The sequence below is a fragment of the Apostichopus japonicus genome, chromosome 6, assembly GCF_037975245.1.
Source record: "Apostichopus japonicus isolate 1M-3 chromosome 6, ASM3797524v1, whole genome shotgun sequence".
NCBI lineage: Eukaryota > Metazoa > Echinodermata > Holothuroidea > Aspidochirotida > Stichopodidae > Apostichopus > Apostichopus japonicus.
Window position 1 is genome coordinate 12,487,127 of NC_092566.1, and position 25,247 is coordinate 12,512,373.

The 25,247-nt window shown below is 38.8% G+C and overlaps 1 protein-coding gene across 4 annotated transcripts in view; it reads left to right on the top strand.

Annotated features, from left to right (window-relative positions):
* Positions 1-327: 327 nt before the first annotated feature.
* LOC139969020 (uncharacterized) overlaps positions 328-25,247 on the top strand; it is a 73,983-nt gene continuing 49,063 nt past the window's right edge. For all 4 annotated transcript variants that reach the window (XR_011793621.1, XR_011793622.1, XM_071973715.1 and 1 more), the window contains exons 1-5: positions 328-463; positions 10,168-10,222; positions 10,781-10,858; positions 11,971-12,033; positions 16,502-16,672. The gene's annotated coding sequence lies outside the window, so the exon portion shown is untranslated. The remainder of the gene's footprint in view (positions 464-10,167; positions 10,223-10,780; positions 10,859-11,970; positions 12,034-16,501; positions 16,673-25,247) is intronic.

Below are 25,247 nucleotides of genomic sequence, written 5' to 3' on the forward strand. Positions count from 1 at the left end.
AAGTAAGGCCTACTTGAATAGCAAACCGTATGCGAAACAGCATTGTAACTTCATATTCCTAAGAAACTGTCAATAAATAATGTATTACTTTTCATGTTATTTTGACTCCAATCTTATAAAGGCCTATGTTCAAAGGTATGCTGCATTGGCCACAAATATGCCAGATTTTTAAATATATGGTCACCTTTGGTCAAACTACTGAAACTTTTTTGTTATCACCCCGGAGGAAAGTTACCTCACTGGGCACCCGATACACATCTGTACATTTTTTTTTTTACCACGGTAACAACTCGTTCGTGCTGGTAATTCCGCAGCATGTGCTATGAGATACACGGTAGGTAACTGTACCCATGCTATATAAGTCAAAGAATTATCGGGAGCAAGTGCGTTTGTAATCAAGCAGTTCCGTCGTCTGTCAAAGTGCAGGTCCATCGTCTTCCAGCAGTATTGCTTGCAAATCCGGGTGATTCTTCTTTTTTAAATTAATAATCAATCGAAGTTAGAACTACACCCAATACGTGAGAAATGTCATTGTAATTATTAGGAAGCCTAGGCCTAAATGGTATAATTGTCAAAATATTCGTACTCAGTTATACAGTATGCTATATAGCCTAGGCTGAGCCTTAGTATAACCAGAACTAGCTGTTACTATAACACTATGGCATGATAAAGACAGGTCAGACAACTGTACGTGGCTATACACACCTCTATCAAAAACAATAGGGATATTTTACTCAATGTTATGAATCCACACCAAGTATTAGATAGGTGTACACAATTTCCATCGTTACATATCATGTAAAAGGTTTTCAGAGTTTAACCTCTGGTGACCTATAGGAAATTTGACCTCACAAGCAATAGGATTCTTGTACTCAATATGGCAAATCCATATTTATGACAAGTATCCATGATTTCTACCATGAGAAATCATGTTTCCAAGGCTTTCAGGCCTGGACAAATATTTTTGAAAGTACTCGCTATTTGCCGACCGTGACTAACAACCTACTTGCCAAATTCCACTCGCCTATGATTGTTGGTCAAGTCTACAAAGTACAGGTCTGCAACATCAATACTTTCTATGAACAAAGGCAAGGCAGTTAGGCAGATGCATGGTGCTACGCAATTGCGCATTAGAAAGTCATGTTTCTTAGCAGTACGAAATCAAAACTTATTCCACCAAAAGTAAGTGTTAAACAAAGTAAAACATGACGCAGAATCATAAATTAGCAGCTATAGGCCTACTGTAATGTCTCAAACAATTAAAAATACAACATTTGTAAAAATACCTACAAAGATAGCTTGGCTTCTGTTACATTACGGCTCCTATACTTAACTAGGTATATACTATACAGAAACTAGGTGTGTGGGAGTCCTAAGCATATACAGTACCTCACTGCTACTTTGAACAGCTGCTCAATTAGAGCGGCGACTTTGTACAATTTCCCAATTAATTATCTGTGTTTTAGCTGCAGATTGATGCGCTAAAAATATAGCTATTACTCCATTTCACTGCCTAAATCAAAGCGATCTTTTACGCAATGTTAATCTGAGGTTGTAAGAGCATATTACTTCCAAAATTCCTAGCAGTAACAACAGCAAACTTGTCTCAAAACTCATTAAATTGTTCTATAATTTGGGAATTATATATATTATACTTTGCGACCCTGTCGATGGTAGTTTCACAAGTTATTGCCCCAAAAAACACATTTTGACCTTTGGTGACCTTGAATCACACCATGTTTATTTAGGGAAAACGTGCCCCTACTTCTTGTCCAAATATATCCATGTCAGACTTCGTGTTGCAAAAATTAGCATAATTTGGCAGTATTTTTGCACATAAGCACCCTTGAATGGCATTGGATGACCTAATGGTTTTTATTAAAAATGTTCCCCTTGATGATGTGCACTCTGGCCTAAATTTGTTATTTGCTCCGATGTAAACACACAATGTAATTGTTAAAAAGTTATCAAAACCAACCTTTGGCCCCTCATACCTTGAGAACCTGGTGTCCGATTGAAGCAGGAATTGGTTTCCTCTATATAGCACACAGAGCTCTATCTTATATCAAAATATTGACAAACTTTTTTTCTTTGCCCTGTATCTCCCAAAATGAGCATATTTTTCAAGATTTGACCTTTTGACCTCATAGTAGGATGTAGTTTGACACACTGATCCAAAAAGCAACATGGCAAGCTTGTAAGACCATCCTAACCACATGTAAGTTTATTTAAACCAACCAAACCTTGACCTCTGATAACTGCGCACAGGAACGTCGCACAGGGTCAACCCATGGACAATATTGATCAGAAGGTACCTTTGAGATTTCAATAAGGCTACAAAAATTCAAATAACCAAAGAAACTAGTACAGGTCACTGGAGGTCAAAGGTTACCCAGATGCGGGTTGGCTATTGACATTTGGTTCTCAAGTTATTGCAAAAATACTAATTTTGGACCACTAATTGACCTTTGTGGACCTTGGATCATGTTACCATTATGTATGGAACAATCCCTTACCCCATTCACAACTAGTCACAAAATATCAACCATGTCGGACCCAGTCAGTGGTAGTTCACAAGTTATTGAGGAAAAAAACCCATTTTGACCCATAAATGACCTTTGGTGATCTTGGATCACATCACGATTATTTTGGAACATGTGCCCCTACTTTATTCACAACTTGTCCCAATATACCAGCCATGTCAGACTACCTGACTAGAAGTTGTTGCAAAATTAGCATAAAATGGCAGTTTTTTTGCACATAAGCAACCTTGAATGACCTTGGATGACCTGATGTTTTTTATTAAAAATGTTCCTCTTGATGATGTGTACTCTGTCCTAAAATTTATTTTTTTCTAAAATGTACAAACATAATGTTATTGCTAGAAAGGTATCAAAACCAACCTTTGGCCCCTCATAACTTGAGAACTGAGTGTCTGATTGAAGCAGGAGTTGGTTTCCTCTATATAGCACAAAGGGCTCTATCATATATCAAAATATTGACAATATTTTTTGTTTTGCCCTGTATCTCCTTAAATGAGCATATTTTTCAAGATTTGACCTTAGACCTTTTGACCTCCGGGTCAAATGTAGTTTGACACTCTGATTCCAAAAAGCAACATGACAAGTCTGTATGACCATTCTAACTGCACTTAAAAAAACAAAAAATTTGACCTCTGATAACTTCTCACACAAAGGTCGCACAGGGGTCATACCATAGACAATTTTGATTGGAAAGTACCTTTGAGATCCGATTATGGCCACGAAAATTCAAATAACCAAAAAACTAATACAGGTCACTGGAGGTCAACCTGAGGTCAAAGGTTACCCAGATGCGAGTCCACTACTGGATTACAATAGTGTAACTCCAAAAGTTGACGGACATTTTGTTCTCAAGTTATTGCAAAAAATACTAAGTTTTGACCCCTGATTGACCTTTGTTGACCTTGGATCACATTTCCATTATGTTTGGAAAAGATCCCTTACCCCATTTTCAACTTCTCCCAAAATATCAACCATGACCCTGTCAGTGGGAGTTACAGTATTGCTTGTTTTAATATTTTAGATTTTGGCCTCTAACTGACTTTTGGTGACTTTCACAGGCACCAAAAACAATAAGGTCCATTTACTCAATATGGTTCTCATAAACACCAAATATTAGAGTGGCCCAAGCTTCCCTTCTTGAGATATCATGTTTACCAGCGAGGCCTCACACACACCCATGTTTGTATTACATGCAGACCGAGGACCCCAATTTATTTTCCATTGTTCAAATCCACGTACCCTAACCTTAACAATATCCCATACAATAGAATTCAACCATGGACCTGGAATTCTTTTGTTCAAGTCCTTGGTCAGAATACAAAGCAAACGCACCCACACACACCTACACACACTTTCCGCCTGCATGAATGCATAGGTTACGATTATCATCGAAACCAAAAAGATATGCAGGCTCACTGCAACTTCTTAGGCCAGCTAGACTATGTAACTTATCCATGTAGTAAAATAAGCCTGGTAGGGGTAGTCCTTGCATTTAAATTTCTAATATTGTTAGGGCTATATAATTATAACAACATTTTGTGAGTTAAGCATGATTAATGCATTGGCCCCAAATTATAGCATGCTAAAAATTCTAGGTTTCAAAATGGAGCCTACTAAGTACCTGGATCAGGCCTTTAGTTTTAAATTTGTTAGCTCTCATGAACACACAAGATGATTGAATGTTCCAGCGAGGTAAATTTTCTCCAGGGTGGTAATAAAAACACTGATTCAAGAATTTGGATCAATATTTGTAGTATATAGTTGGCATTTACTCAACTTAAAGCCCCATCCTGCATTTGGTGTAAACAAACTTCAGTGCCTGCAACCACACCTTCTAATTGATAATTCTTTCTTGGCTGTTTTGCAAGTTCAGACCTGAACTAGCTGAAGCAAGCTCTGTTTACAAACAAAACCATGTTCAAATGATATTTTGATCCATGCAATCCCCGTGTGCACGTGCTTGAAGCCCACTGGCACATTCTCTGCATGAGCACTGCACTGTAAATTAACACACCAGCTGTTCTCATTATTTTGAAGATATTTCCTCATACTTTAAATTATTGCCAAAAAATGTGGAAACTGAATAAGAAGTTACTAAGTGAAATGGTTTGAAATTGTGGACTATCTATCAGTTCTGAGGGAGTTTATTATTATTTGTTTAATATTGTACATTCAAACTCAGTATATGGATTTTTAAGTCGGATCCTATATGCAGGTCCGGATTAAATGCTTAATGATGTTTCACCATGTATAATTGGCAGTGGCGTAGGAAGGTACTTTTGAGTGGGGGCTGAAGACTGATGGCCGGCCTGGGGGAGGTGTCTAAGGGGAGGGGGTGTCCCCCTCCCCTTTGGAATTTTTTGCATTTCCAGGTGGCCTCAGATGCAATTTGGTGCAATATAGCACACTTCAACACCCACTCCATTTTGTAAACTTAATTTTGTATTTTCACCTGGCCTTAGATGCAATTTGGTGCTCCAAATGAGATTTTTTTTCTCATTTGGAAATGAAAAGGAGTTTTCTGACTTGCGAAGCAGGGGGCGGAATGATACTTCCACCCCTCCACATTTTTCACTGGGGGGGCTGGAGCCCCCCCAGCCCCCCAGTTCCTACGCCCTTGATAATTGGCACCGGACAAGGAAAACAGATATTTGTTTCCACATGCGTGGAGATCTATAAGTGTTACTGTTATTTTGTCCATGTAGGTTTGTTAAGCCACAGCACCTAGTTGTTAGCCTAAGTATATCCCATGCACTTACTCTCATTTACATTTCTGAAATTTGACAGCCTCCATGGTGATATTGGATAAGACGAAATTTATATACCTTCTCCAGTAATGAGTGGAAGGAGCAATTTTATTTTGCAAATATAGGGCACCTTCAAACTTGCATTAGCTCAGGCACTTAATAATTGGGCACGACAAATTGAAAAGGGGGAGGGGCAGGGACACATGCCCCTGTAACCCTGGCAATCCACTACCCAGCTGTACACCACTTATCTATAGGTGATACTATGCATCATGATTTGATTCAGTGTAGAAGAGGATTTTTACAAAATTTTAGTTACTCTTATCTTATAGAAATTAATGATCTGCATAAGTTGCTGCTATATCACTTTTACTTAATCATGAAGGATTTCATAGCCATGTCCATATTGATTAAAATGACAAAAATGTATTTGTTCCCGGCACAGAAAATATGCAACGAAAGCCAAAAAAGCAGAAGCGTCTTTGTCCACTTAATACCGAAACCCCGGATAGAACAGTGACCAAAACGCCTTGAACTACTTTACTGTAGGTGCTGCTGACAAGACATCATTAGACGAGACTTGTTCCAATGATGTGTTCCATCATAAGGCTGACAAAATGCAATAACCTGCCAGTATAATACAGAAAATCATGGTTGCCGGACAAATACGCCCCGGACAAATACCCCCCCGGACATATACCCCCTGGACTCATACCCCCGGGACAAGTACCCCCCGGACAATCACCCCCGGACAAAAACCCCCGAGGACGAATACCTCCGAGGACAACTACCCCCCGGACAAATACCCCCCGGACAATCACCCCCGAGGACAAATACCCCCGAGGATAAGTACCCCCCAGACAACTACCCCCGGTACAACTACCCCCGGACATACACCCACGAGGAAAAATACCCCAGAGGACAATTAACCCCACCCCCAGCAATTACCTCCGGGAAAACTCTACCCGCACAAATACACCGGCACAGATACCTCACCCAGGTTACTACCCGAACTAAACCAGAATACGCCCCAGCCCCCCCCCCACCACGAGTCTGTTAACCAAGCGGACCTTTAGCTGGTGAACTCCGTAGTACGAAAGCCCATTAGCGCCTGAAAGAACATTTTTTTAATCTGGTATATCAGATTATTATTCTGATATATCAGATAATTATTCTGATATATCAGATTATTATTCTGATATGAAACGTTAAAGCATCTGACAATCAAAAAATGCATGTAGTAATTATACTGCGAAAGGGACCACTGGCGTAGCAAGCGGGGGACAGAGGAAATAATACCATCAGAAATGTTGGGATCGCAAAAGCGATTGTGAAAAGAACGAGCGATCAAAAACTATTTTAGTACATGGATGTGTAACTGATTGCTCCGATTTGCATCCAAGGGCATTTCGAAAAGAGATATATGCAGGCCCATACGCCGGGGGGGGGTGGTCGAATGGTTCGGACGACCATCATATAAATAAATATTGAAAATAAAGGGGCCACCCCTCCCCTATAAGACTCCTCCCACAGGATACAGATCAGTATCGTGAATTCGACCCCCATGGCGAAATCATGCGTGCGTGTCTGATTTACAAAGCAGAGTGGAAATGGGGAAATGGTGATGGTCGTGGGGAGGAGTATAAGGGAAAAGCGCATTTTGCACATAATGCGAAGAACGCGTATTGTATGTAGAATGTATGTAGCTCTAGATCTCATTTGAGAATCACGTTACATGCCAGTGATATCCAAAACAGTACACATGACAAATTTCTCCTATCCCCAGTCTCTTTTCGGTCCAACAACAGCGAATAATTGTCGAACAGTGGCACTCCAGGCTTCTGTGAATATTTAGTTTAAATGAGAGTTAAAGATTGGAATAGAAAGTAAGAATGCATATGATGTCATGCATGTATTACAAGTTGCAAGTCTGATTTAATCATTTTTACTGCAACTGTTTTCATTTATGACAACTGATGTCTCTAACTTTGTTTGTTTAGCCTACCTTCTGTTTGTATTTCAACATGACGTCATATGACCGTAAGATCGGACACGATAATACGGCTGAAAAAAAACTTTGCGTTTCGTGCGTAATCGAGCTCGTGCCGCAGTCGAAATTTATGGGCTTTAAAGACTAACCCTAGTCGATTTTTTTTTAACTCTACAACCCCAATCCTAGTCCTACCAGTCCTAGTCCTACCAGTCCTAGGTACTTTACTCAGAGTAGCAGTTCCATGGAGCGACGTCGCGCAAGTAATTTTGTGTGTATAACGAATTTACATATACCAGACTTGCGTGTATACTAATTTTGTGTTTATATACCGGGGCCCCTTGTCGACTTGTCTCGTTTGTGATTTAATCTTCCTTGTAGTTTCGCACAGAGCTCAGAGTACAAGAGAGGTATGGCGGGCCATCGGTCTCAAATCATGGGAGATCGACTTATACCGATTTAAATCAACATATACCAGTTTCCTTCGACTTATACCAGTTTCATTCTACATATCATCGATTTACTTCGACATATACCAGTTTACTTCGACATATCATCGATTTATTTTACTTATCATCGATTTAAATCGATGATAATTAAATAAATCGATGATGTGTAGAATGAAACTGGTATATGTCGATTTAAATCGGTATAAGTCGATCTCCTATGATTTGAGACTGATGGCCCGCCATAGAGAGGCAGGTCTGTAACTATTACAATATGATCCTGTTCCTGGGGTCGTCATTTAATGTCCCAATCCGACAGACGTGAGTCAATTCTCAGCCTTTAGCCACTTTCCGGAATGCTGAGAGAGTAGGTAGCAACCTGTCCGTCGCCACTGCAGGAAAGCCTTGTCGAACCTAACTAATGAACACAGTTAACCCGAATCACAGTTAATCCACTACAACTGCAGTACAGCTATTGGACTGCACCGGAAATTGAAAAAAAATAACTTTACAGCTTTTGACAGCCATACTCGAGATGGGAATTGAACCTGTGGGACCAGCGTCACAAACACACAAAATGGAGGCGTGAAGAAGCGAAGACCTTAGGAGACATTTTAGTAGGGGTGGGGACCTTGAGGTGTAGTTAATAAAAACACACGCTCAATGCTGATTGTGTATATGTGACATCACCATGAATTTGGATGCCCCAAATCCCCCAAATTTACCAGAAACTCCTGGCGGCGCCAATGATGTTAGTATAGTCTTGCCTTAGAAGGGTAACATATTACACCATTTGGCATCTAAGCACACTTTCGTACAGTAGAAAATCTCTTAAAGGTGAAGGGACACCCCATGAAAAATCCCGGGTAAGCGCCAGCCCCTACCGGCCTTGGTAAAAATTATTACAAGGAAAACATATTATTTTTTGGCTTATGGGTGGCAATTTGTGGGCAATGTAGCAATCACTAATCTGTTTATAGTTGGAATGTAGAATTATTATTTCTAGGGAAAATTAAATTGATTTCTTAGATTATCATCATTCTTTTTGCAAACAGAATGACCAGAGAATAGGTTTTTTTTTCAAATGGTAGTGACGTCGTGGTCTCAAGCCTCTTTCTTTACTTATGTTTCATACAATCGTACATACTATATATTATGAAACCTTACAGGCAATTCTGCTGGAATAACGGGCTACACCGTAACCGGGTTTGACCATGATAGCCCAGCGGTCCATGAAACAATGAATGGGGGGGGGTTATGGATGATTATGCACACCAAACTAGAGGGGTGGACGTGGTTGTGCTTGCCCCGCCCCTCCCTTCTGCTCCTCCCATCCTAAAATGGCGTGCACTGACAGGAAAATAGCTTAGAATAAGCAAAACAAGAGGAGCGTGGAGGCCGAGAGGCTAATGCTTTTGTTTTATATACAATACTGTTATGTTGTGTCCTTGGGCAAGGCACTTTTATCTCGACTGCCCCTCTCCATCCAGGTGTATAAATGGGTACCTGTGAGGTAACTAAGGTGTGTGCGCTGGATTCTCAGCAGCCAGCCTGATGACCAGGGATTCAAAGTGCTATGCGATGGCTGTGCCATATAAAGCGCTATACAAAAACTAACATAACATAACAAATCATCAAGTAAAATTACTCAGAAGAAAACTTGAAAATGGTAAGTCACAATAAGCCGGAATTGTTCGGAGAATAATAATACAGAATAGTGTCACTATAACAAATAGTAAATTAATAGTTACTACCAGCAGTGAGCAATTCCCAACCCAACCCCCGGGCCTCGGTCCATTGTCAAACCCTATCCAGGAGTTTTGGGGCTTATATATGAAAAGCTCGAATCTTTTTAAAAATCGGGAGGAGGTTATAAGGGCCAGGGCAAACGACGACCCTAGTGGTGCCAGTTTAACCGTCACCCTGCCCCCATTGTAAATATGCTCTCGGAGTTGCCCGAGGGAACAGAGTATATACTGAGGCCCGCGGGAAACTAAACTAAAACTCGGCGTATCCGTCGCTGCATCCGTCTCCTATAGTTTACGGCATATGTCCAGGGGTATATTCGTCCGGGGGTATTTATCCGGGGGGTAATTGTCTAGGGGGTATTCGTCCGAGGGGGTAGTTGTCCGGGTGGGTACTTGTCCGGGGGTTTTTTGTCCTCGGAGGGTACTTATCCGGGGGGTATCTGTCCGGGTGGTAGTTGTCCTGGGGGGTAGTTGTCCGGGATGGTATTTGTCCGGGGGGTATCTGTCCGGGTGGTAGTCGTCCGGGGGGTTATTGTCTGGGGGGTAAACGTCCGGGGGGTATTTGTCTGGGGGGTATTTGTCCGGTCACGAAAATCATAAGTGCACGTTGAAATTGACCCCTGCCTTATAGTGTTAATTAATTTGATATTTTCAACTTCTCAAGGTACTTCTCTTTGTTTATCCATTGTAAAGGGAATGGATGTCATGCTGCAATCTAACTAAGAGATGCAGGAGGTCTGTGCTACATGTAGGTATATCACTGGAACTATGATGTACTTTAAGTGGCATACTCTGTACATACATGAACATACACATGTGCAGGGACCTTTTTATGAGGTTCCTCAATAATGCTCAAAAATGGCATTTGTGGGTTGTGCCCTCATTTGGCATTTCCACCATACACTGCCCCGCCCCCTTGTTTTGGTAAATGTAAACACCCACACTTGTGCATGATGCCAAACTCAAATTGTAATAGTCATGTTTCAACCATGTGGTTTGTGTGAGTAAGTGTTAGGAATTACATGTTTTGTGGTTCGCTTGCCCATGAACTGTTATGGGTCTGCATTGTCAGTTTCTTTTTGTGAATAAGCACTTAGCATAATAACAGGGACATATATCCTATAGCTAACATATATACAATCTGGCATCAAGATGTATTATGCCATGTCATAAGTCGTCATGACAACAAGCTATCCCAAACTTGTGCGTAACTGCCAGTCCCTTTGCTACTCGTAAGAGTTGTGATTTAAATAATTCTTATTGGCTTGGTGTTTGTTGACTTTACCCAATTTCATCCCCGCTATAGTTGTCGTTTCTACTGACACTATTAGGCAGTGGAGATGTCAGGATCATTCAGGCCCACAGAATTTCAAAAAGAAAGCAGGTTAGTTTCTGGACCATCCTTTTGCTCATTCGTGATAATTGCGTTCTTTAAGAATGCTACATGGGTGCAGCTTTTCTCAAGAGAAATTCATTGAGGAAAGTAAACCTCCTTATATATATAGCAGTTGATGTAAGGTAATCTTAATAATAAAACACTCTAGATCAGGAATCTGTGTATCTCAATAAAAGGAACAAATGTAAAAGTTACATTCAGATCCCAGTCTAATGACTGAATTAATTGGTTCAGAGTGGTACTCATGTTCAACTCTTGGCATTACTCGCACATACAGGTTGGTCTTCTTGACCGGTGCTGCATATGAACCAATTTGAAGTCACCTGCAATTTATACTACATGTCATTGCAGTGTAGGAACTGCTATAACAGTTGACTAGTATATCGTTCAGTGTGGTGTGATCTCCATGCATTGCGCTGGATTATTACCACTGCGTATGGACATGCTGGTGTTGACAATGAGAAGATGTTAAACTGTATTAACAAGTGTTTTCTGCGTAGTCAAGTAATGCCGTCCGGTATGTGTCTCAAGTTGCAAGATCTTCATGCATTGAACTGTAGCAGCTAGGCATATTTTCCAAATAAGAATTCCAAAAATTGTCTCTTGAGGCTTCAACTTGTATTTGCCTGCAACTACAGGCAATTTTAGCTGTCTTCGAGATTTAATATATCGCAAAGGAATGATGGGCCAACTTCATGAATTTATCTATTTGGATGATGACTGCATGCATATATGCAAAGTAGTAAATGAATTAAATCCATCAACTATTTATATACAAGGGATTGGCGACCCTCTTTTCTTTTCAGTAATATTATGTCATCACATGTTTCTTTGTTGACAGTCTCCAAATCCACATGGAAATATTGTCAAATTTACATCTATTAGCAACTCAGGTGTGTATTAGCTAGGTTTTGTAATTTTCAAATGATTTTACCTTTTAGTCTTAAAGACAATGAATTATCCAAGGTCTTTATGATAATAAAACAAAGCCAGTTATATTATAATAAACACAGCCCCCCTCCTTATCACAGGTGCAAGGTTTATTCATCTCCCTAGTCCAATTTGAATGAATGCAAATTTTATTAATTTAATTCTTTCAGCCTTGAATTAGCCCTTACTGAGGATCCTGGAAAAATAACTCTTCTAAATGCTCATATCACAAGGTTAGTACATTTTTACCTATTATTGAAGATCTCTTTTTACTGCATCCTAATATTATGTGCTGGGATGCCCATGTTGGTCACTGATGTTCAAGTTTCAATGCTTACATATGTATAAGAATACTTTTGCTATTGCTTGTCCACATTACCATGTAGTGCACTTCATTGTTCTTACTAGCCTATATTTTAAGGCTGCTTTACTTCCAGAGGTGGGGAACTCCCCAGTCTTGAAAACAACCCATGGATTTAAGCGCTATTGATTGAAAACCAGCCTACAGTTTCATCTTGACCTCAATACATGATAAATAACATCTCACAAGCTATACAAAAAAAGGTGAGCTTGTGTGTGCTTACATGATGACTGCAGCCATGCACAAAAGATCCATGGTGAGCACAGTTGCAATTATACATTTGATGTCTGTTGAAACTACCCATGCAAGAAAGCACACATTGAGACAGGACTAACAGCCGAAGCTGGGTATAACTATAATAAATTTAAATTGTTTCTCGTATTGAACTCAACCAAAATGTGCACACACTCTTATCAAAGATACTTTAATTAAAGATCCAGGATATGGCCCATTCAGACACAAAGGCATACATACAATGTGTGATAGCTAGGCTGACTTGAATATCAGAGCATTTTGAGCAGTCCTATCATGATGATCTGTAACCGATGGGGTTGACCGGCCTACCTAGTGCCATGCCTGACAACAAGGATGCATCCAAACACAAGTAAAATGCTAACAACTAGTACTATGTTATGGCAAGCCATGTGGGACAAACACCGCGTAATATATCCGCATATTATTATGAATATGAATATATATACATGAATAATTCAAATATATACGCTTATATATTATTGGCCATATGTTTCAAATATATCCGCGCATTAATTCGAATACATATACATATTAATTTGAATACATATGAGGATATATACATGTATTAAATCAAAGATATGCACAGATTGATTCGCACATACACGCATTTGCTGTGTGCATACATCCGCGATAAATGTTTCAGTGGCGGGTTTAAAACACGAAACTGCACAAGTACAACTTGAACGATCGCACTATTGAAAAGATGGATGCGCTACCAGCAATTTTACATGCCCGGAATAAACAATTAATGATATAGGACTCAATCGAAATTCGCTCAACGATAGGCAATGGTCATTTTCAATTACACCAACCTTTGGCATTAGTTTTGTTTATTATTAGTGAAAGCAGGTGTAAATTTGTAGGCCTATGGTCTAGCTCCATAGCCACTTCAGTACTAGGCCTTACTGCTACTACTGTGTACTATAGTTACTAACGTTGGGGCTTATTCGTGGCAGCATTAATAATTCCATGGCTTAGCTACATCAGGTAGCCTACTGCTGTATGGTTAAAGCAGATTTAACCTCCCCACCCCCCTCCCAAGAAGGCTATTAAGCCTCAAGTAAACATGCAGAAAACTAGAACAATCATAGGTGTCAGCACTCATTTGTTTGGAGAAATACCAGTCTTGATAGAGGTGAATACACACTGATCAAGAACTTTAGAAAGTGAAAAGGATCTGTTATGGTGAATTAGTAGTATAGAGTCAGTAAGATAAGTGCTAGTAGCAGAAGTATAGTAAAGGCTCCATAATTGACGCACCTTCGTAATTGAAGCGCCATCAAATATTACTAGCAATGATACAGCTGGCAACCTAAACTTTTTGCAGTCAAGCAAAATTACATTTTAATGAGTTTGAATCCATTTCAGCTATTTGACCAAATTGTGTGTTTTTTCTAAAGCTTTTACCACCCTCGCCCCAGTTTTACATGTTTTTTGGGCATTTGGAAATCTTACACCCTAAAACAACATTTACTCAATATGATACCACTACTTTCTGGGACCTGACCTGTCTGAGCTTAGAGGCTCAGAGCATAGCAAACAGCATCCAAAGTCAATGGATGTGTACTAAGGCCTACACGACAGTTAGCTTATCGAAAAATGTGTCAATTTAGTAGGGGTATGAAAGAATTTAACACGGCAGACATTTTGTGGTCAAATTCTGCTCAATTGTACGTTCTGTTGGCAGAGAACAATAAATATTTTGAAATCACTGGATTTCTGAGGAACTGCACATATGAAAAATGCACACAGTTGAGTGTTTTGGATTTTTCCTTGATAGATATCATTGATCAAATCTTTAAAGAAGAACGATAGTGACAGATAAAAAATCTCTCATTTTCATATATAATGTAGTTTGTAAGTTACCAAGCAACATATTTTTTTAATTTTCCAAATAGCACACCGGAAAGTTATAAAAAAGGGAATTAAAACATCGTTTTTTCGCCTCCGTAATTTGGGAATTTGCAAACACTGCAACGACCTTGAACAGCCCTCAGGTCAGTGAATGACGTCACTGTGATGATCTTTTTCTGTTGTGAACTGTTCAGTACGGAGCTGTGCGTGCATTTCGTGTCAGCATAACTGTTATTTTCCGGCATAATGTTCAAGACAGAAATAGATAATGAATATCATAGTGTTTCTTGATTTCTTCACCACGTGTTTACAAGGTTTTTTTTACGAAATTTGCGGCGATTTCGCAACGATTTCCCAATATCTGAAGAGGTAACTCGCAAGCTGACCCAAAGTAACGTAAATCTCAAGATCACGTTTTTGGCGGGTTTTATACAGAGTGATGTATGAATGTGCTCACTTACCAGTCAAACTGGCACAATAACAATAGTGATGATAGTCTCAAACGTAGATTAGTATAACATCCGAAAGAAAATCCAAAGTTCTAAACAAAGTAGATTCGCTTGTATGCACTAGGCCTACTGTAAAACATAAACGTTCCTTGTTCCGTGCGTCATGAAATCCAACAGAAAGGTTTCATTGAGCTTGAAATACAACTGCATTTGAACTCAATCGAGTTGTTAGTCTAGCTCGAACAATTTTCTCACTACATGCAATGCCTATTACGTTTATTCACATGCGTGCCTCGTGGTTTGGGCTTCAGGAGGAATCGTATTCTAGCCCAACTTCACGTAGGTCCGCAAACGGTACTTTCACAGGCTGTGCAAACATAAGTGACAGTGTGCTCTACCGTAAGTAATACTTACATGATGTTTTGTTTCGCTCGAGCATACACACATTTCCTATTCGTATTACATTTAAAGTGGTTTGCAGGGTATGAACACATCTCTGCCCCAAAAAAACTCTGCCTAAGCGACGTCCATGCCCCAATTGAAAATTTGCACGTTGATTCTCTCCTCACATACCGTAGTCATTAGGTTGTTCACGTCTGACATGTCTTCCAGTTCCAACACTTACTGTTGCATTTATCGGGATATATATATAAATAATGCGGCATAAAAGCATCAATCTTTCAAACTTTTATTACTTTAGTGACCTTGCCACACGCAAATTTCAATTGGGCCCGAGAAGCATCTTCTGTGAAGTGGGCAGAACAAACTTTCACATTCTTGCCATGAGAAACTCCTGGTGCGATGAAGTCTTTCCTGGTTCTCCTCACAAATCGTATCCAGAGTTTCCGATATCTCTCACTACTTTTTCCGCTTGGAAAATTGAGAAAATTTATTGTAGAGTCCACATTCGTTCTGTTGCATCCCCCTACAACGCAATTTCTTGGATTTTGCTAGTGGTTTACGTTGTTTGTCGAGTCTAATATAGAGTAGGTTGCAACTAAACTTACACACTAAGTGCACACTGCTGAAGTACACTACGCCGAGCTCACGTTGTTATCACCATAATGACGTCACATGTCACTGTAGATCACGTGATCATCATATCGCTTTTCGCGAAAAGCCCAATTTTTGTTTAAAAATCAACGAGTTTAGGAATTTTTTTTAAGCCTTTCCCAACATCGGATTGACTTGAATTTTCACATGTGTAAAATGGAAACCAACTAGAATACTCTTGAATAAAATCGTATTTTTTCGTCGATGGTGAAAAATCACTATCGTTCATCTTTAAGTGTGTCAATTATGAGCGCACCAATTTTACATGTCTATTCACTTCAGTTTGAGAAAAAGTAATTAAATTTTTAATTTGAGCTCATAGTCCTACCAGCAATGGTCCATCTGTTCATCTATCTTTTCAAAATTGTTCAAAATGATCAGGACTATATGCTTACATGCAATTACAGAGTTTGATGCAACTTACAGACAATGAACATTTGTGGATGGGCCATCAGGAGTGGTGAAAAATTTAGGTCAAAGTTCATCGAGAGGTTGAGCTAGCCGAAACCCTTAAATAAACCAAAGCTAGTTGTATATATGATCTTACAGCATATGTATATATGCGATTACACATTTAAGGATGACCATCCAGGTGTGAAATTTATTTAAATGACAACTTTGGACTAACATGGATCTGTGAGTATTTGTATTTCAACAAACCATGACAGATGCAGGTACAGTATGTCATCTTGTCGGCCCAACAGTTTTAATCCATTTATTAACTTCCAGGTTTCATGTAAACAGGGAAGCCCCCAACCATCAGGGCACAACACGAAGAGGCTTAAACGTGGTCACCCTGCAAAGGCGGATAAAATGAAGATTGTCACTTAGTGGGATCCCGAAGCAACAACAAGGCCTTCTTCATGGAAAGCACTGAAGGGTTGTCCAATGCTGGCTTAGGTTTGTTCAAATTAATTTTCAGAATTGTATGCAACTTGGACAACAGTTGTGTACAGTTTTTATGTGGGTAGTGCCCAGTACATTCTGCGTCTCCCATGTCAATGGATCTCTTGTGATTTGGTCACAGGATTCCATGGGGCAGGGGTGGCAATCAGGAGTTTGATTTTAAGGCTTATTGTTGGGGTCAACAGTGGTGGAGAGATCTTTGTGAAACTCATAAAATTTATCTGGCAGTTTGTATTCTGTATGTGTATGAGGCCTTTAGTATTTAGGACTGGAAACATTTAACATAATAACATAATGTCTTCAGCTTGAGAAATACTAGTCTACTTTCAAATTCAAAATGACTTAGGCGGAAGATATATCACTTCATATTCTGTCATAATGAACTGCTTTGCTCATTAAAACAAAATTGTAACCTTTACCAAATTATTATCTACAACAAAACAGGTGACCTTCTTTCACAAATACTAAACCTTTTCAAAGGTACGAACTGCAGCACATTTCAATCCATTATAGACAGAAACTTATGGTAGGTACCTTGCAAAGGCTGTGCAATTTTGATGCATTTCTAATTTTTTATTTTTGCCTCTTCCAATACCGCGTAGACGCCGCTATTGGTTGAGAGTCCCGCACAGCACTGTGTCAGTCGTAACGTGTTTGTAAACAATCAATCTATTTTTAGATTACAACTTATTACGCAAATAAGGGTAGGACCAACTGTTGGCTATTTTCAGAAATGTCAGAAAAAAATTCAGAAATTGGTGAAACATTAGAAAACGGGGAGAATAGAATATGAAACCGGGTTGCCGTGAGATTCGGGTAAAAACCGGGATATTTGATGGGTTTGCTGATGAGTTGTGTATGTTTAAAGAACAACTGTGGAGACGCAAATTTTTATTGGGATTTTCCATTAATTTGGGAGTTTAGATACCCATAATCAACATGTGTAAAAAATAATCTTCGAAAACCTACTATAATCCATCAAAAAACGGGGAGAATAGAATATGAAACCGGGTTGCCGTGAGATTCGGGTAAAAACCGGGATATTTGATGGGTTTGCTGATGAGTTGTGTATGTTTAAAGAACAACTGTGGAGACGCAAATTTTTATTGGGATTTTCCATTAATTTGGGAGTTTAGATACCCATAATCAACATGTGTAAAAAATAATCTTCGAAAACCTACTATAATCCATCAAAAAAACGACCACGAAAATGGACATTTTGGGTAGTCACGTGACATGAATCTCTGGAATGTCTGAAAACAGAGATTGACCCAAAGGAGCCTCTGGTCACTGTGTGATGTCATTGTTTGTATACCGCAAAAATCAAACGCTGAAATAGGCACTGTTTATACACAGATAGGGAACAATTGTACTGTATTGACTTCCAATTTCGAGCGTTTGAAAAGCTGTTAGCTTAAAACAGGAACACATACAGATAAACAACTAGTTTAAAGACAATTTTAGGCAGAAAATTTAGTAGATTAGGTTATTTTATTAACAAAATTTCCACTCAAATGGAGGCATCGTTTACAAAGCGGAGCGTCAATAGGTACATACAGTACAATATACTGTAGAACATGCAAGCAGCTTGCCGATTCCGTAATACAATTTGATCGCAAGATACCGAAAACTGAACAAAAGAATAGACCTAAAAGATGCCTCATGCTTGATATGTGACGGGAAAATGGCTTATCTTACTGTCAACAAGTTACCAAAAAGACACTAAACATAATCGAACAACTACGAGAAGACGCTGACCCGAATCAACCAGGGTAGCATATTCATGACTAAGCTTCAGCTGAACATAGTACTTACTCGTTTTAATATCCAAAAGTACAAACAGAAAAAGTATCCTTTCAATAAACCAAATTTAGCAGTGAATATCCAAATCCACATTTCTCGTTCAATCCTGGGCGAAATACTAACGTGACTCTGTGTAATTCCAAAGAGTTAGGTCTAGTTGACCAGTAAAATCCTACAATCACAAGACAGTCTCTAACGAAATAAAACGTCCAATCGCTACATAGAACCATTTTTATTCAACTCCTTGGACCATGCAGATGGTGGAATAAACATGACAGACAATATAACACATAATCACGAACTCACGATACTGGAATACAACAAATGAAATAGATAAATGCGATGAAATTCTAACATGACTATTTACACATACTATGTGTGCAAACCCTGACTCACTACAATTACTAACAATGCTACCCTAGGCACGGTATATACCACTGACCTCAGTGGTATATACACGGTCATCTCTTGCAGTAAATATTATACTGTCAATTGCGTGATATAATGTTACATGTAAGGACGTTCAGGGCGTGTATACGAGGAGACTTGAAAGGGTCAATTTCACATTAGCTATGCCCGACACAGCTGTCGACAGTTATATAATTTTCGCAGAATGAGACATTTGCAGCTTATACAGAGGCAGGGTCATGCACATAGACTCATGGGCATGAGATACTCCGGGTGCTGAAAAATCTTTCCGCGTAGATCTCACAAAATTGATCCAAAGTCTATGGCGTTTTACGTCTGTTCTTCTACTCGGAAAGCTAAAAAAAGCTGATGCTTTTGTTGGCTGAGGTATAACTGCAACCTCCAACAACACAGAATTGTGGCATTTCGGGGAAGAAGGAGTAATATCGTTGATGTTTTTGGCAGCTCAAGTATACAACTTTACACACTAAAAGTATTGTTGTGAGTGAGGTATACCAACAGTGACGTCACATGGTCACCTGATATCTTAGGAATGTTTCAGGAATGGTTTCTTAAAAAACTGACTTTTCTTCCCATTTTTCACGTATTTAACGTCCGAAATTGGTAAAGTTAATTACAGCAATGTAATTGGAGTGAGTTAAGGATTACATACATGCAAAATGGTGGGATTTTATGTTCATCGAAAAGTCTCCATAGTTGGTCTTTAAAGAGGCTATGAAATGGAATAAAAATTCTTTATGATCGTATTCTGTACACTCGTAGCTTTCCAATGATACCCACTTTGTGTCAAATGAAGCTTGCATACTCGAGGAATAAACGATCAAAAATTCGAGGGTAATAAAATTCTAAATATTGTTGTATTTACGGTAATGCAGTGTGACGTCAGTCGAGGAACTCAGCTCACTTCCGAGAACACTTCCGAGAACACACTACAATACACCGTTGCAGTGCTCCGTATTAATTGAGATTTGATGTTTGGAGTTTTGTTTTGACGTAAATTTATCTCGTAACTGTTAAATATGCCGAGCCGATATGTGGTATCAGGTTGCTCCACCACAAGTAAAGACGGATTTCTACTGCAAGCTTTTCCAAACGATGACAGAAATCGAAGAATTTGAACATGACTCGTTCAAAACACTACACATACACAACGTTACGAGTGCCTGTAGGCCTATACTGTTGCCAAATTACTTGTTATGACCATAGCTCAGGCCTCCTCGATGCAGCAAATGACGATTTTTTTTGGTTGCCTAATATTTTGCACAAAACTTAAAGCCAGTTTGTTTTAGAACAATCACTACTAGATCTGCAAGTTTTCTTTGGTGGTAAAACTGGCGTTGTGTTGTGATTTTGCGTAACAGTTGGATGATACAAAGACACGGGCTAGCCTGTTATACAATGTCTATTAGTTAGGTCTAGACCCATGGTACCACTACTAGTAGGCTACTATATGGTTGCACTTGCACTTTACAGAATGTCATATTTTCCTTGCACTGTAAGACACAACATTCTAGAAGCTTCACTAGGAAGTTAAGTAGCAGGATCATCGACATTCAAGATAATTTAAATCAAATGAAGGTCTTAATAACGGTGGTTTTGTTTATGCTCAACCGACCAGTTTCGGTTCAGGGTCGTCCAACCGTTCTGCTCTGGGACTTTGATCGGCAGCGACGAGTCTCGGCCATCGGGATCGTATTACAATTCTTCTGCAAGGGGCTTAATTGAAAGGGAAAAACACCGATAATATCTTCATCACCCTCGAAAACTATTTCCTCCTGTTCTTCTTCAAGAAAATAATTTTTGTCAAAGCTAACGAATGTCCTGAGAGGTGAAGTCCCATTTCCTCGGAATCGGAAGATTCGGGAGAAGACATTTTCGATTGATGAGAAGAGTGTTGTGGTTACATGTATATTAAACTGTATAACGCCGTATCGGTAAACAGCGGGGAGTCGGCTTTGGCTGAAATGGTTCCTTTGATGATGTCAGATGAACTGCGGTGGGCAGCTTTGCTTTTTTTTTTACGAGTGGCAGCTTGAGAGGTCTCTAGGGAATACTTTGACAGCGAATTTCTGGCGTTTGAAGCCGTATTTATGGAAAGTTGTGCATGGGTATGTCAGGTATGTTCAGGTATGTAAAGTTACATATTTCCATTTACATAAGTGGATCACAGGCAGAGATCCACAATGTCATCTTTCCAGAAGTTCTTGAAAAACTTAACATTCGTCATGCATATATCTTTTATTTATAATGATCCGGATCAGATGTTATCAGATGATCATCTCTCCATGGAGTAAACTTATGCATTGATCTAGATGCATTACACTTGAGTTGTACTCTGATCCTATCCTGCTATTCACCAGATGTTGGTAAAAAAATCATATTGGAAATGTGTCATGTGCAGCTGCTGATCGAATAGTACGTATACTCCAAAATGATCGTTGTCATGGTTGCATAGCCTTAGGGTGGCAATACTAGAGTATGCATGGCCCACACGCACGCAATCTATTTAGGATTTAGCACATGCATGATACAGGACTGGAATTTCCTGCAAGAATGCATGAGGTCACCGGATATCTCGGGTCACTGTTGATGCGGGAGTGTTCACTTTGCAAATTAATCTCGACATCCAGAACAGATCCTAGTCTCTGCCAGCATCAAAATAGGAGGATCTGATCCGGAACTGCGTTGAGGCTACAACCGTGATCTGATCCGGATCTAGTGAAAAAGCACCCTAAGAGAACCGGCAAAATGCAAAAGAACATCTTTATAGAATGACCAGAATGATGTATTTCCAGTGAGGGCATTTGTGCATTCCCACACAAAACTGATTAAAAAAGACTTGTATTTAATAAGTCCTCAAAAGTCCCAACACACGCATTCGGTTCGTTACCAGTTACAACCCCCTCATCAAATCTTTCATTCGCTCCATCAAACAGGAATTTGCTGTATTCCAAGACAATCAGTCTGTAGGAGAATTGTTCAAGGTACCCCCCATGCTAGCATTTCGTCAACACCCCAACCTTACATTTCTTCTCACTTCCTCTAGACTCCCTCGCTCAGTTTCCACCTCCTCAGGCAATTTTCCTTGCGGTAAACCTAGATGCCAAATATACCCCCATATTACCCCAGGCACCGTGGTCAAGATTCCCAATGTTGACTTTAGTCTAAGACCCCCTTCCCTCTCTTGTGATTCTATTAATGTTATTTACATTTTCTATTGTGTACTTTGCAAAGAGCGCAATTATGTAGGTGAAACAGGCTCCCGGTCCGCTTACGTTTTAATAATCACAAAAAATCTATTCGTGATAATTTTGCAGGATTCCCAGTTTCCGAACATTTCAATCTTCATAGTCATTCTCTAAAAAACCTAAAATGTATTTTAATTGCTTCGAACTTCAAATCAACTACTGAACGTAAACGTAAAGGAATCGATTGGAGCTTTCGTATTAAGTCTCACATCACCGGCCTCAACAAAGACTTGGGACCCCTTAACAACTACCAGTTCTACAAGCATATGTAATCCGTTCTTTGCTCCTTAATCTGCTTCCTGTATAGTCATGGTTTATTTGGTTTTAATTCCATCATTGCAACTTACACTTATCTAGCATCATACTTTCATTGTGTCACATTTTGTACTTTTCATTCGACTGCCAAGTATTGCTGACGAAGGTCCCAGGGGGACCGAAAATTCCAATATATTTTCTAAAACTTACTCCTTATTTGTCAATTATGAGTCATATCTTATTTCTCTGGTTTTCTCTAATAATGTTTTCTTTTGGAGTAAACGTGGTTTTCGTTATATTATATATATATATATATATATATATATATATATATATATATATATATATATATATATATATATATATATATATATATATATATATATATATATATATATATATGTTCTTGATTTTCCAACTCATTACGATTTTCATTTATATATTCATTTGCCTTTGTCGTTTACCTCCATTGCATTAACATAAAGTCTGTTCAAAGTATCTCTTTCGAGATCCGGCTTTAGGAATCACAAATGATTTCGAGTTTGTTAGCATCATGTTTGATCTCTAGAGTAAGGCAAAATATGTCACCAAAAACAGAAGTATAGTATTGTTCGATACAGGTGACAAACGCCTACAGTGGAATTACGACCTTCCTTACCGGTTTCGAACCTCTGGACATACAATCAGCGTCCATAGCCTAGTGGTTAGGGTGTCCGCGTACAGAGCGGAAGGCCCGTGGTTCGAATCCCGAGGCTGGAGGCTGGAAGTTCTTTCACTGTTCTTGATTTTCCAACTCATTACGATTTTCATTTATATATATATATATATATATATATATATATATATATATATATATATATATATTATATATATATATGTAAGGGTGTTAGCCACTGAAAATAATTGTTTGTTTCTTGATCAGAGAACCCTGGGTTTGGTGTGATGACCAAACACAGAGCAAGACGCATAAAAAAATGGAAAACTCAACTGGATTGGATTAAATTAAATTATAATTACGAATAACAAACAATATACAGCTGATCTGGGCCCAGAAAAAGAATTAAATAAAAGGACTTACAGTTGTTAGGTGTGCACCCCAATAGTTAATGTTATTACAATATGTTTAATTTAAATGCTGATTCTGGTTGGCTGGCCCGCTGGTGTCATCAAGGGTGTCATCAGATCTTCCACGACATCAGTATAAATGGAGTCCTCCAATGGTCAAATAATATAAAAGGAAATAGTGTTCCAGCATAGGGTTCGTCAAATTACAATATAAAAGGAAATAGTGTTCCAGCAAGCGTATTACAGAATATCCATATATAACAAATATTGTGTCCCAGACAGCCAGATAAAACAGTGGATTGTAACAGTGTTCCGGACAGCAAGATAAATCAGCGATAGTAACAAATATAGTGTTCTGGACAGCCAGATAAAGTGGTGATATAAGTAAAAAATATAGTGTCCCAGAAATCCAGATAAAATAAAGAAGGATTACAGAGTTTTCCAATCAAATTTGGCATCCAACACCCCACTAGACATTGGTCTGGAGGCATCATGCCGAGTAAATGTGTTATGGGTAAGTTTTAATTGCAAGCAACTTTGGTGATATCTCTATTTTTATAATAGTTATAACAACGTCATTCAGTTCAACAACATGTGAATGAAAGTGAAGTTGCATACTGAAAGTAGACATATTTACAAACTTGTTAAAATTATGAAATTACTGCAAAATATCAAATTTCAGTGAGTACAATAATTGTTGAAGTCTTCCACTATGTGACAATTTGCAATTAAGTAATATTAAAGTGACATATGTTATCCAGCATGCATGTTGTCTTTTCCTTTTGATACTACTGTATGTTGACATTCATTACACGGTATGGTTGAGGTTCCCCACCCCTTCACCCCCAATTGAGTATATTGTGGTTCCCCACCCCTACACCCCAATTTAGTATATTGTACTGTCATTCATTGCACTTTAAGGACACTGTGACCTGTTAATGGTCACATCCTATATGGGTGTCACCACGATAAGATCATAGCACCTAGAGTTCCTGAAGGAGTATCCAACAATATGGATGACCCAGCTTTCAGTTCAATCATTTATTATATTGTTATCTTGTCCAATTGTATTACAACTCATATATCTTATGATATGTCAAATCTTTGTATCTAGTCTACTGTTTCATATTCTATTTGTGGCTTACAGTCTCTTCACTCACTTGGATGTACACTTACATCATTAGATTCAGTATGCTTTAAAATCAGCTAGAACACTACTGTCAGTCATAGTATACTACTTGTATTGTCCTCATGTTTTAGGTGCTCTTCCTATGTACATGTGCGGTCACTATTATCAGTCACAGAGGCCACACAAATAGTGTCCTCACATTAAATATTCTCTTCTGTAGTACATTTGGGACACTATTGCCAGCCATAGTGTTCTTATTTATTCTATTTTAACATTTTAAATTCTAGGCTTCAGTACATTTGTGAACATTACTGTCAGTGAAATTGTCCTTACTTATATTGTCATCATGTTTAACAACAATTCACATCCCTTAGCATTCCACTCTAATCTGATTTGCATAATACTCATCTAGCAAATTTACATGTCAGTTTTATTTTTACATGTACATTTCTACCTTTTCTGTGCATTTCCAGGCTTTGCTTTGACACAGCAACTTCTCAACTACTTCTAACATTTGACCATAATCTGATATTGGTTTACCATATTGATTACTATTTTGGTAATGATCAAAAGTCATTTGAGTTCAACAGGGGTTAAATTCTGACCACCTTGTATACACCAGAGCTAGAATAGAAGCTTG